This window comes from Carettochelys insculpta, chromosome 4, assembly GCF_033958435.1.
Source record: "Carettochelys insculpta isolate YL-2023 chromosome 4, ASM3395843v1, whole genome shotgun sequence".
Classification (NCBI taxonomy): domain Eukaryota; kingdom Metazoa; phylum Chordata; order Testudines; family Carettochelyidae; genus Carettochelys; species Carettochelys insculpta.
Genome location: NC_134140.1, coordinates 110844896 through 110857140, shown reverse-complemented (window position 1 = coordinate 110857140; position 12245 = coordinate 110844896). Strand labels below are relative to the sequence as shown.

Here is a 12245-nt window from a genome sequence, read left to right as displayed (position 1 = left end):
AACTTCATTGGTTTTGAATAGTAGTGATTACAGTGTTGTTTTTATTTTTCTTCTCAATGTTTGTGTTTTCTAATCTAACTCTCATGCCATGAATATTTTTAATTAGCAGTTTTTCAAAGTATTAAAGGCCTGATTTAGTTTAGAATTACACATCAGTATATTTCTAGTGCACTTTATTTTTTACCAAGTCATTTTGTAACTTACATTCTCTATTGGCAACAAACTGAGTCCTTTATTTGTACAGTACATTAGCAGAAAGTAGGCACACAAGAACACATTCCACATACAGAAATTTTCACTTACACAATCAATGGCTTTCATTAATTACACTTTGATTTAGCAGTCATAATTTCTAATAGTTTTAAAAGTATTTGGTTGTTGCTATTTGTGTATATTGTATTGTGTGATTTTCAGACTACAATTAGGATTTTACTAGGAGGCTTGTAGAAGACATTTTAGAAAGAGAAAAGGATGTTATTCTTATCAGTGTCTCATAGCTTATCATGAACTGACATCCACCATATATGTTGAGGTCACAATCCATAATGACCATATATTCCAAATTCCAAGTCATATCAGTAAAGCTGAAATGGACACCTCTCCTTGGGCTAATGAAAATTAACACACAAACAATGCAGATGCCAAGAAAAAAAGCTAGGACAAGACATACAAAAAGAAACATCTTAAATGTACGTTGCAGACAACTGCAAAAGCATTAAATTGCGCCCCTGGAGATTTCTTGAGAGACCTGACAGAACAGTAAATCCTTCCCCAGTAGCTGTATTGTGACCCTCTGCATGGAAAATCTAATCCAGAGTTACATTTCCCACTGGCAGCAAACTGAGTCCCTTGGACAAAGGAATTAAAGAATGTGTCAGACAATAGTGACTTCTCCATATGCTAAAGAAAATGCACGGATGCACTCTAAAGCTTCCACAGGCCTTCGGTGAACATGTTATGGCTAAGATATGAGGCCTTAAAGTGGAAAGTGTTTAAGCAAGGAGCAAAAGGATTCATTTTCATGGTAATGTAAATAATATGGAAGACCGTAGTATTAAAATGTTGTATTTATTGGTTATGAAAAAAGCCAGAAAGCAGCTGTTTTTCTGTTGAAGATATACTGCATGATTCAGATTACACCTTTATGCCCCCAAACAGCTGAGGTCATTTGAAGTGAGTGCCTCTTATGCATGGATTGGAGGTGGGAGGGAGGGAGGTTGTTGGTTAACACTCCAGCAAAGCTCAACTTTACTGATTTTCAGTGTGTTTAAAAGAACATATTTGCTTTTTTTCTGGCATTTGCTGGATGCTGGATCAGTTGTTGGTTATTTATGGCTGTTTGAGTTGGAACAGTGGGAAGAGCTGCATATGCAGTTTTCTGTTTTGTATTCAATCTATCATCCATGCAGATACAATGGGGATATAAAAGATTATTAAACAAAATAATGTATATGCTTTTTAATGGCTTACATCTAATGGATCCTATTACCATTTAAAGAACAAATCCCAATGAGATGGCCTGCAGTAACATCACCAATGTATAGTGCATACTGTGGCTTCTTATGGTGTGAATTCACAAACCTGATGACCTAAAAAGAAGGAAAAGATAAAGTATAAACGAATTGCATAAAGTAAATGTTTTTAAAATAAAATGCAGAATTTAACTTGTGGAACTCACAGCCACAAGTTATCATGGGCTGTATTCTTGGCATGTTTTTTAAGAAGGAATAGTTTCATTCAAGGACATCCACTGTTATGACAGACAGGCAAAAAAAGAATTATGAGGTATATAAATCTTTATGCCTCAGGGTGTTAACTGACTCATACTAGAAGTGATTGGCTATTTCACAACTATCTACTCCAGAGATTCTAGTATGTAACTATGAAGTAGCCTCTAATGCTGACCACTGTTGGAAACAAACTACTGGACTAGATGGCCCATACCTGACCCATTGTGGCAATTCTTGTGTCCCCGTCTTTGTAAATGCCCCTTTAATTGGAGTCAACAGTAACTGCTCCTTTTTAATTGTGCTACTTCCTGTTAATGTACTGTAATTTTTGTACAGCTAACTTTTTTCATACCCCTCAGCATAAATGATAGATTCTGTTTATGAATGGATATTAGCTTTTATACTGCATTTGCTATAGTTCATGAACTATAATATATGTCGTCATGCTTGGATGGAAGCCATGCTAGTGTAGCAGACTATCATTAATTCCTGGATTTTGTTTTTCTAATTTTAGACAATTTGTTTAAAAAAAACACTCTAAAAGGAACATTATGGGTCTTCAGCTAGTGGCCAGTGCTTATAATAGCTATATGCAACTGTGCACACTTACTTTGCATGCTCCTAGCTAATATGTACAGTTACCTACCACATATGTGCATGTTATAAAGTCCTTCTGCTTGTGTGCACATGCAAATATCCATTTTAGTTTTATGCGTGTTTTATTTTGAATTTTCATACTCTGCAGGAAAAAAGCATTCCTGCAACTGGGCACTTTTGGCAAATTTTAGAAAAGTATATCTATAAAGAGAATAGTTAATTACTCCAGTTACAAATAGAACAATCCAGCAAATAATATTTGACCTCTCTACAAAAGCCCAGCTAGACACTCATCCCACCATTACCCTGTCCTAGTCAACAGTCAAGTGAGGCAGAAAAGATGTTCCCTGCAGCCAACAAATTCATGATGTGGTTTCTTCACTTACTCTAAAAGTTCCAAAGGCTCAGCATTCTAATGGATAATTCCTTCTCTGTTATACCATGAGAGTGCCAGTTTAGGCCTCTACTAATCTCCATACTGCAGCTGTATATCACAGAGAAAGGGGCAGTTTATTAGATAATAATAGGTCTTAGGCCATATAAGACCTTGTATATCAAACCCACCATCTTAAAATCATTTCAGAAACCAATAGGCTGATAGTGGAGCACTGAGTTACTATATTTATTAAAAAGAAATTGCTTAGTAAGTCAACTCCCTCCTCAAACCCTGTGCTGCCAACACTCCCAGCTGTCTGCGAGATACCACTGACTTCCTGAGGAAATTACAAAACATTGGAAAAGTTCCAGACAACGCCATCCTTGCCACAATGGCTGTAGAAGCTCTGTACACTAAGATTCCACACAAAGACGGATTACAAGCAATCAGGAATACCATCCCTGATGTCACCACATCCAATCTGATGTCTGACCTCTGTAACTTTTTTCTCACACACAATTTATACCTCCAGATTAGTGGAACTGCTATAGGCACCCGCGTGGCCCCACAATATGGTAATATAATTATGAGTGACCCAGAACGATTCCTCAGCTCTCGTCACCTATTACCTCTCCTCTACTTAAGATACATTGATGACGTCTTTATGATTTGGACCCATGGTATAGAGACTCTAGAAGAATTCCACAGAGACTTTAACAATCTACACCTCACCATCAACTTATGCCTTGATTACTCCACGCGAGAGCCACGTTTCCTGGACACTAGAGTACAAATCAAGGATGGCCTGATCGGTACCACACTGTACCGGAAACCCACTGATCGCTATACTTACCTACACCCTTCTAGCTTCCATCCTGCACACATAACTAGATCCATTGTTTACAGTCAAGCCCTTAGGTACAATTGCATTTGCTCTGATCCAATTGACAGAGACCAAAAACTACACGATCTTTACCAAATATTCATAAACTTGAATTACCCACCAGGAGAAATAAAAAAACAAATAGACAGGGCCAGACAAATACCCAGAGACCAGCTACTCCAAGATAGGCCCAAAAAAGCCAAGAACAGAACACCACTGGTCATCGCCTACAGCCCCCAACTCAAACCACTGCAACGAATTATTAAAGACCTACAACCTACCCTTAATCAGGATGCTACCCTCCAGAAGGCCCTAGGTAACAGGCCTGTTCTCTCCTACAGACAACTTCCCAACCTTAAGAGGATTCTAACCAATAGCCACAGTCTATACTGCAGGAATACCAGTCCTGGGACTTTTCCTTGCAACAAAGCCTGCTGCCAGCTTTGACCAAGTATCTATTCTGGCGATACCATCACTGGACCTAACCAGGTTATTCACAGAATCACGGGCACATTCTCATGTTCCTAACATCATATATGCCATTATGTGCACTCTCCACATGGAAGCTGTTCCTTACCCCAACGTATTTTTTGCTCTTCCCTGTACTTTCCAATTCTAATACATTTTTAGATGAGGTCACCACCTCCCCTGTGGCTGCTATTGTGCAAAAGGGAATAGGAAGCAGCTGGATCCTTTATGCAAAATTTCTGAAAACCTACCTTCTTCATTCAGCTTTTTCAGCAATGCAGAACACTGCGGGTATGTCTACAATGCATGTAGACACCTGTTGCTGGCCCAAGCCAGTTGACTGAGGCTCACAGGGTCCTAGAGCTTAGGCTGCAGCCTGGGCACAAACATGTACATCACAATTAAACAGCACTTTAGCCCAAGTCCCTCAAGCCTGAGTCAGCTTGCATGGACTAGCCACAGGTTTTGAATTGCTGTGTGGGTTGTATATGGCATTTGCTCATACTGTATACCATTGTACATTCGGGCTGCAGTCCTGCAAACATGCCCTCATCCCACTTTACACAAATATAATCATGTTGAAATCAATGGGATTGCTCATAAGAGTAAAGTTAGATACATGCTAAATGTTCACTGTATTGGGGTCCAAGATCATAAAAGAAATTTTTTGGAGGAGGACACAAAAATTCAATTATTAGCATTATTTTCCTCTTTTATGACAAAATGCACTATTATGTTAGACATAGTTTTTTTTACTAGCTTTAGCTTTTTTCCTAAAACAAACTTATTTAAAAATCTATTTGTATTCTCCTTAAAATTTCACTACTCTTCAGAAACCAAAACCATAAATGTCACAAGTCTGTCATTCTAGGGTCCTCAAGAGCAGGCAACATCCTCTAGCTAAACTATAAGGCTATGTCTAGATTACAGCAATTTGTCAACAGAAATTTTTGTTGGAAGAGATCTTCCGACAAAACTTCTGACGACAGATTGTGGCCAAAGTGCCAAGCAGATCGGAAGAGCAGTCTGCTCTCTGGACAGAAAGCAGCCAAAGTGCCCAGCCACTTTCTCGACAAAATGGCCAACCAGAAGCACAGCACGGCTGCCCACTCCCCCTTCCATTTCCCCACTACAAGTGGCACAACTTCTTTGCCCTAGCTATCCTGTATGGATACATGCAGAAGTATTAGACAGTATTAAGGAGAGTTAAACATGACAAATGGCAAAGGCTTGGCTATTTCTACCTATTATGTGTCACTGCTCTCTATCTCCTCTTGCTTTGTGTGGTGTTTTATAATAGTTAATTCCAAATCTCTTCATGCTACCTACTGCTCTACCAGGGCACTTTTAATTGGAACTTGTCTTATATTTGCGCTTCTCTGATTTTGGTGTTATCCACAAACTAGCTTTTTTTTTGTTTGTTTGTTTGTTGTTCAAATATTCCATGCATTTGTACCATCTTTTCTCACTCCCTCCCCTTTCTGCTTTACCCCTTCTGCATTACTATTAGCACCAATAATATGACTTCAATATGACTACTTCTTTGAAAGTTGGTTGTGTGCAGGACTGCTGCCTAAATGTACTGTACTGTGTTGTCTATACGAGACTTCCTTTATCCTTCCCAAGAATTCCACGACTCATGAAAGACATCCTCTTTTGCTCTATGCCAAAACCTCAGTTCATCAAGTTATTAAATACATGCCTAACTAGCATGTTACAATTGAATCAGTCCCCAACTCTTCTGTCTCCTCTCAAGAAGCATATATTTCACTCTAGCCCAGTGATGGACTATCTAGGGCAGTGAGCAGGCCACATGAGTGGCTCTCCTTCATCTCAGTGGGCTGTAAGACTGCTGTAACTAAGATGATATCCTAGGTGAGAGTTTTGCTAACTCTGCTTGCACACCTAGAATTTGCAAGATGTACCTTTGAACCATAACAGCTCTTTGATTGGATAGAGAAGGGGTGCATGGCTCTCACAGTCAACGTTGTGTACAAGCAGCACCTATCTCACTTCACCTGCTTTCCCCTTATGTTCATGTTACTTTACTGATACCAGTAGCAACTGGCAACCTGGTATGTGGGCAACAGTAAACAAAATGTTTCATGGGCCACACGCACAACTCTGATACAGCGCATGTGACTGGGTTGCCCATCACTGTCCTAGCCTATGCCTCTTATTTTTCTCTCTTTCTGTTATCTAGTTAAATGTGCTTACGAGTATAGGCATTTTATTGCATCCATCTAGGTGCCATATCTAAATTTTAACATTTTTTTAAACCCCTGTAAATTTGGTCTGAAAGAACTCAGTGGCATGAATGCAAATGGATGTATCAGCTGCCCAAACTATATAACTGAAATCAGTACCCTTTAAAGAGCTTCCAAAAATTGAAATAGATCTAAACAAAGGAATCATTTGTTAATCTTATTAACTTCTGGAAACTCTCAGGAAAATGAACACCAACATTGCTCCTTCTTGCCTACTAAGCATCTTTGACATCTCAAAGTTTAACTTTGGTTTTCCACACAATACCAAAGCTATAGAGCAATGAGCATTTAATATAATTAGATGAGCTTTTCTGGAATGCTAGTAGCATTCCAGACCATCCTTGCCCATATGCAGAAGACACAGTTGTGTAGGGCATCTGAAAATTTGGGGCATCACTGGGTATTCATGTCCCCCCACCTGCCTCTTCCCATGCTTGCTCTCTGCTATGCAGAGAGGACCTAGTTAACTTAAAAGTGAAAAAGCCCACCAGGGCTGCTAGCAGACCTCTGAAAGAGCCATGTAAGTGGTAATGAAGCCATTTGACAGGCATTTGCCAATCCCAGGTATATACCATCAGGTTCTGAATTTTCTGTATTAGTTTATAGGACCTTAGTTTACATCAGTTTGCTTTAAAATATTTCATATTAGTGCATTGCTGAAGATTATAAAATTATATCTTTAAAAATTGCCCTCCCTTCATTTGCCATTGGGCATAGGAGCACCAATTTAATAGTACTGATTTCTACTGATGTTGCATTTGCGTATCTCCACTAGGACCGATGGTGCTACATCATTTTAAAGCAAATCATATGAACTAGAAAATCAGGCTCCCAAGTTTTACAAATATCTTCAGATGCTGCAATATCGCTGTGCTAGAACTCATGACAGCCTATGACCAGTCTGAATATACTGCAAAGAATCAAATTAAAGCCTTGAACTAAGTCCTAGGTCACACACAAATGTGGGCATCTATCTAGAAATCTGGGTTTTAACCAAGTTTCTTGCTAGAAAAAGACCAATACCATTTCCAAAACCAATTTAAACATGGCATTAACATAGTAGAAAATAATTTAAAAGGACTATTCTCGAGTGCGTGACCCCATATTGTGTGGTTCTGGAAATCATTTTACACTTGTCTGTGCCTGTGATTAGATAAGCAAGGAATCTATTTCATGGATGATAACGATTGGGTTGACTGGATGCTTTTGTCCAGGGGACAAATTATGCTTCTCGGGATATGTTTGTTAGTTTTGCTTTCTAAAGTTCTTGAAAAGCTCAAGGAGTGCTGACATGCGAGCTGTACTCATGCCCCAATGGTTTATTAAAGTGAAACAGCACGGGAGGGCTGGTATTCGGTCCATTGTTAGCTGAAATAACATTTGGGCAGTCTGCCAGCTCCATTCTAGTCGGTTGCCATTATGATCATGCTCAAGAACACATCTTCATGTTGGAGACTGCATTGAAAAAGTTGTTGCTATAGCTGATGTCCCTGTGGTTTCTTAATCCCCACTCATCCACCAGGTAGCTTGGTACAATACAAGTTGCTATGGCTGCTGGGCTTTTAAAAAAAAATAAATCTAGGAATAGGCAATTGATAGTGATTACGTGTCCACAATGGTGTTTTTTTTTGTTTTTGTTTTTTTAAAAAAACATAGTTGAACATAAAGTTTTGGAAGTTTTTAACTCACCTTTGGGCCCTTTCTGGATTATGAATTACAAGGCAAGAGAGTGCAGTTTTGATGTTTGGGGATTTGATTAGTATGCCTCCGTTCTTACTACTGATTAAATCGGGGCGGGGGCAATACTGGGTAATTGCCATTGGTCTTGATGGCTCCTTTGTGCCATGTTCCAGTTTGTCCACTCTCCTGTACGACATGTACATGAGACCAGTGGCTGGCAGTGAGATGATTTGGGCTGCAGTGCCATCACAACATGGATGATGCATAGCTCAGCATTTTCAAATTCAATTTTAAACAAGCGTAATGGTACAGATATAATCTGTTAAAAGAGGCACCAAGGCCCACATGAAGAATATCAATAACCTGAAGCCTTGTAAGAGCCATACAAGACTGATTACATTATGGGAACAGCAGGACTCTGATTGTGTAGAACACCCTATTACAGAAGCATGACCAAACCTTGCTCCTTAAGATATTTAGCTCTACATTGATTCCATTGAACCCAGATGTTGTGGTGTCTCTACTTTTCCAGTGCTTGGCTGAGCTAGGGGCTTGGATAAGAACAAGTTGGTGAGTCTGGAGAAGACAGAGGTATTGGTGATGAGTTGTGGGAAGCACTGTATTCAGTGATCTATTGCCCCTCATTATTCAGAGGGCTTGTCCGTGCTTTGTTCAAAAAGTTCACAGTGCATAGTTTTCTCTCTGGAGCCCTTCTTCTCAAATAGCATCAGTGGATAATCATTTTTCGATACTTCAGTGATTGGCACCAGAAAGAGCTTAGTTAGATCCAATCCCTGATATACAGGATTTGCAAATCCATTTTGGGATTAGCATATTGGTCCCACATACAAAATAACTTCGGTACATAGTTGGTAGGAATCCAGTTATTAAACTTTGTCAAAGACAAACAAGAAGACAACTGTGGAATGAAACAGTGTCTCAGAGTGACCAACACCGCCGTCCTCGAGCAAGCTGGAATCCCAACCATGCACACCCTCCTCAGGCAGCGTTGACTCTGCTGGCTTGGCCACGTCCACAGGATGAATGATGGAAGGATTCCAAAAGACATCCTGTATGGCAAGCCAGACTCTGGCAAAAGACCGCCCGGACGCCCCCAGTTGCACTACAAAGATGTCTGCAAGAGAGACCTCAGAGAGGTAGACATCGAGCTGGACAACTGAGAAGAACTAGCAGACGACCGCAGCAGATGGAGGCAGGGGTTCCACAAGGGCCTTCAGAAGGGCGAGACGAGGATCAGACAGCTAGCAGAGGAGAAGCGAGCGCACAGAAAGCACGCTAAGGACTTGCCAGACACCCACCACATCTGCAAGAAATGCAGCAAGAACTGTCACTCTCGTGTGGGTCTTCATAGTCACAGTAGATGCTGTAAATGAAGTCGTCAATTGAAACTATAAAGGGCGCGATCCATAGTCTATGCAGACTGAAGGATGCCTACTACTACTACTACTATGTGGCTTCCATTTTTAATTGAAAATTATAATTTATTTAAACAGGGAGAGAGAACACTCAGTATTGTACAGGAATCCAGGAGACTTTAGAATTATTTCTAAAATCAGAGCAGTTATTTAAATAAACTTTAATTAAATGCACAAGCATACCTAAAATCTACTGCAAGAAGCTTTGGATGAAATAATTGTGGCACTGTCAATTTTCTGTACTTTTAATTAGGTATTAGGTCTAATAAGTGGATGGGGCAATAGTTATATGTATTAATTTTATGTACAGTGACACTAACTGAGTTATATGGAAATAAAGGTACAGTTACGCACACAACTTGGTGTTTGATTCTTTGACTCTGCTCAACTTCATAGGGATCCAAATATGTCACAAATATTATAGTAAGATTATAACTATTCAGAAAATATTCACATCATTGTCTAGAAATGAAAATGAAACCCATTTTACACATATGCATGAGCATGATGTAGTATCTGGGGATGCTCTGGCCTCTGTGGCCAATTTGTATCTATTGGATAAGGCTCAAGTGCATATGGGGAGGAAGGATGAATTTGTAATTCAATGATGGAGTAAGAACGCATGAGATGTAGGTTGTGTTCTGCGCTCAGTGGCAAACTTTTTATCTGCTCTTATGGGAAAGTTACTTGAACTCTCTGTGCCTCAATTTTTCCTTGCATAAAGTAAAAGAAGAAGAAGTAGTATTATTATTAGGGTATTACTAGGCTTAATTAACTAATGTTTGTAAAATGCTTTAAGGAAGCTCGATAGATGTTATGGCAAGAGGCTGATTCAGCACATCCTACCAGCAAAATTTCTCCAGCTCCCAAGGCTAAATACCTCCTGGAGCAGTATCTGTGGCTGGTGCTGTGCAGTGTAAGTTGCAGCCCGTAATACCAGAGAAAGTAAATTTGACTCCCATTTTCTACTGTAACAGATAATTAGCATAATTAGTTGCCTTTCTAACCACCTGAATTTCTACCACTCTTCCTTGTTAATACTAAACAATCACACCCAACATTAGCCCATTTCCAGGAAAGCTTCCATAAAACACTTTCCTTTTGTGAATGGCTAGGTCCATAAAAACATTTTAGGGCACATCTGTACTTACGAGAAGATCAATGTGCTGCGGTTGATCTTCCAGAGTTTGATTTTGAGCGTCAGATTCAGACACGGCAAAATTTAAAATCACCTGGAGTAAGGGATGTTGACGTGAGATTTCTGAGCCTTGGACTACATTAAGGAAGAAAGTCGACTTGGATACATTGATTTGAGCTTCCCTAATGGAATAGCTAGAATTGCATATCTGAAAGTGACAGTATTGCCTAGTGTAGACTTACATTTAGAAAACGGTATTTGAGACATCATATTAACTTGCATTTAGGACATAATTTTATCGAACTTCTACTGCACTCATGATAATATTGAAGGATCTTGGATCCAATCTTGCTTCCATTTTCAATAAATGACAGTTTTGCCATTAAGTTCAATTGGAACAAGTCCCAGATGCACAAATGAAAACTGGTACAAATTCCATCTTAGGACCCGTATCCTCCATTGTTTACATTGGTCTCTTAATTGACCCAAGTTCTGATAACAATTGCATACTTTACTTACAACAACATTAACAGTGACCACACTATTATTGTCAGCTATTGCATGTAACTGTACACTTGCGTAATCTGCATAACTATACTGTCCCAAATGTCAGTCTGCATACTTACAAGTGTATGCTTTCTACTGATAGACAAACAGGTCTCTGCAGTGAGAAGCAGGAGTCATTAAAAAGGAATTGCTCACTTGCTCTTTAGTTGCTCAGTATTTAGAAAACTGAAATATCCCCTAAGCAACACTGGTCACTGTGGAATCTTTGATAATTAATATTTCAAAATCACGGGTTGCATTTTTAATACCTTTACCAGTAATCACATATGCACGTCTTTGGCCTCCATGGCCTGGCTAAAAGCAATGTGTTATACCCGGACACACAGGCTGCTTCTACCCTAGAAGCATCTGTCTACAGAAGTTACTATCCGAAGCCACGTTCCCACAAAACTTGTGTGGACCGATCGCATCTACACACAAAAGCAGATTTGATCTTTTGATCTGCTCCCTTGACACAAGGTCTCCCCCGAATGTCTACACAGCTTTTTCGTCAACAGTTTGTTTACAAAACGCATTTTGTGTGTAGACCCCTTGCGAGTTTGGTCTACAAAACCCCAGCTTTGCCTACAACCCTCCCTGGGGTACACGCAGCCAAAGCGTTCAGCCTTTAGGAAAATGCAGCTGGTACAGCCTTTGATCTGTGAGCACATCAAACCTATCCTCTGCCCCTGGCTCCTCGGAGCCTCCTGACTCACCCCTGCAGATCGGCCTTTATCTGCAAGCAGCGCGGGGGGCTTCAGCCCAAGGAAGCACCAGCGCCGGCCAGTCTGAGTTAAGGCTTCTGCTTGAGAAGTGGCTCCTCGGCCCCGCGTCCCCGGGCCGGGCATAACTCCCTGCCGGCTCTCCCCCGAGCCAGCCCGGGGCGGAGGGCGCTCAGGACCGGTTTCGCCCCCCAGCAGCGCAGGGGCTGGAGCTGGGAGGCGCGGCCGGAGCGCTCAGCCCACCCCGCGCTGAGCTGGCCGGGCGGGGGGAATCACACGCGAGCTGCTGCCGCCGCCGCCGCCGCCGCCGTGGGGCTGGGCCGGGCCGGGCGCTCAGCAGCGCTGCTGCGTTCCCAGCTGCCAGGCGCAGCGGCTGGACGCGGCTCGCCCCCGCCCCCGGGA

General features: G+C 40.9%; 1 long non-coding RNA gene across 1 annotated transcript; it reads right to left on the bottom strand.

Annotated features, from left to right (window-relative positions):
- Nucleotides 1-128: 128 nt before the first annotated feature.
- LOC142012743 (uncharacterized) lies at nt 129-12113 on the bottom strand. Its single transcript, XR_012645452.1, has 3 exons — nt 11838-12113; nt 10589-10669; nt 129-1589 (listed from the first exon to the last, which is right to left on the bottom strand). It is a non-coding gene; the product is annotated as an uncharacterized LOC142012743 (long non-coding RNA).
- Nucleotides 12114-12245: the final 132 nt, after the last annotated feature.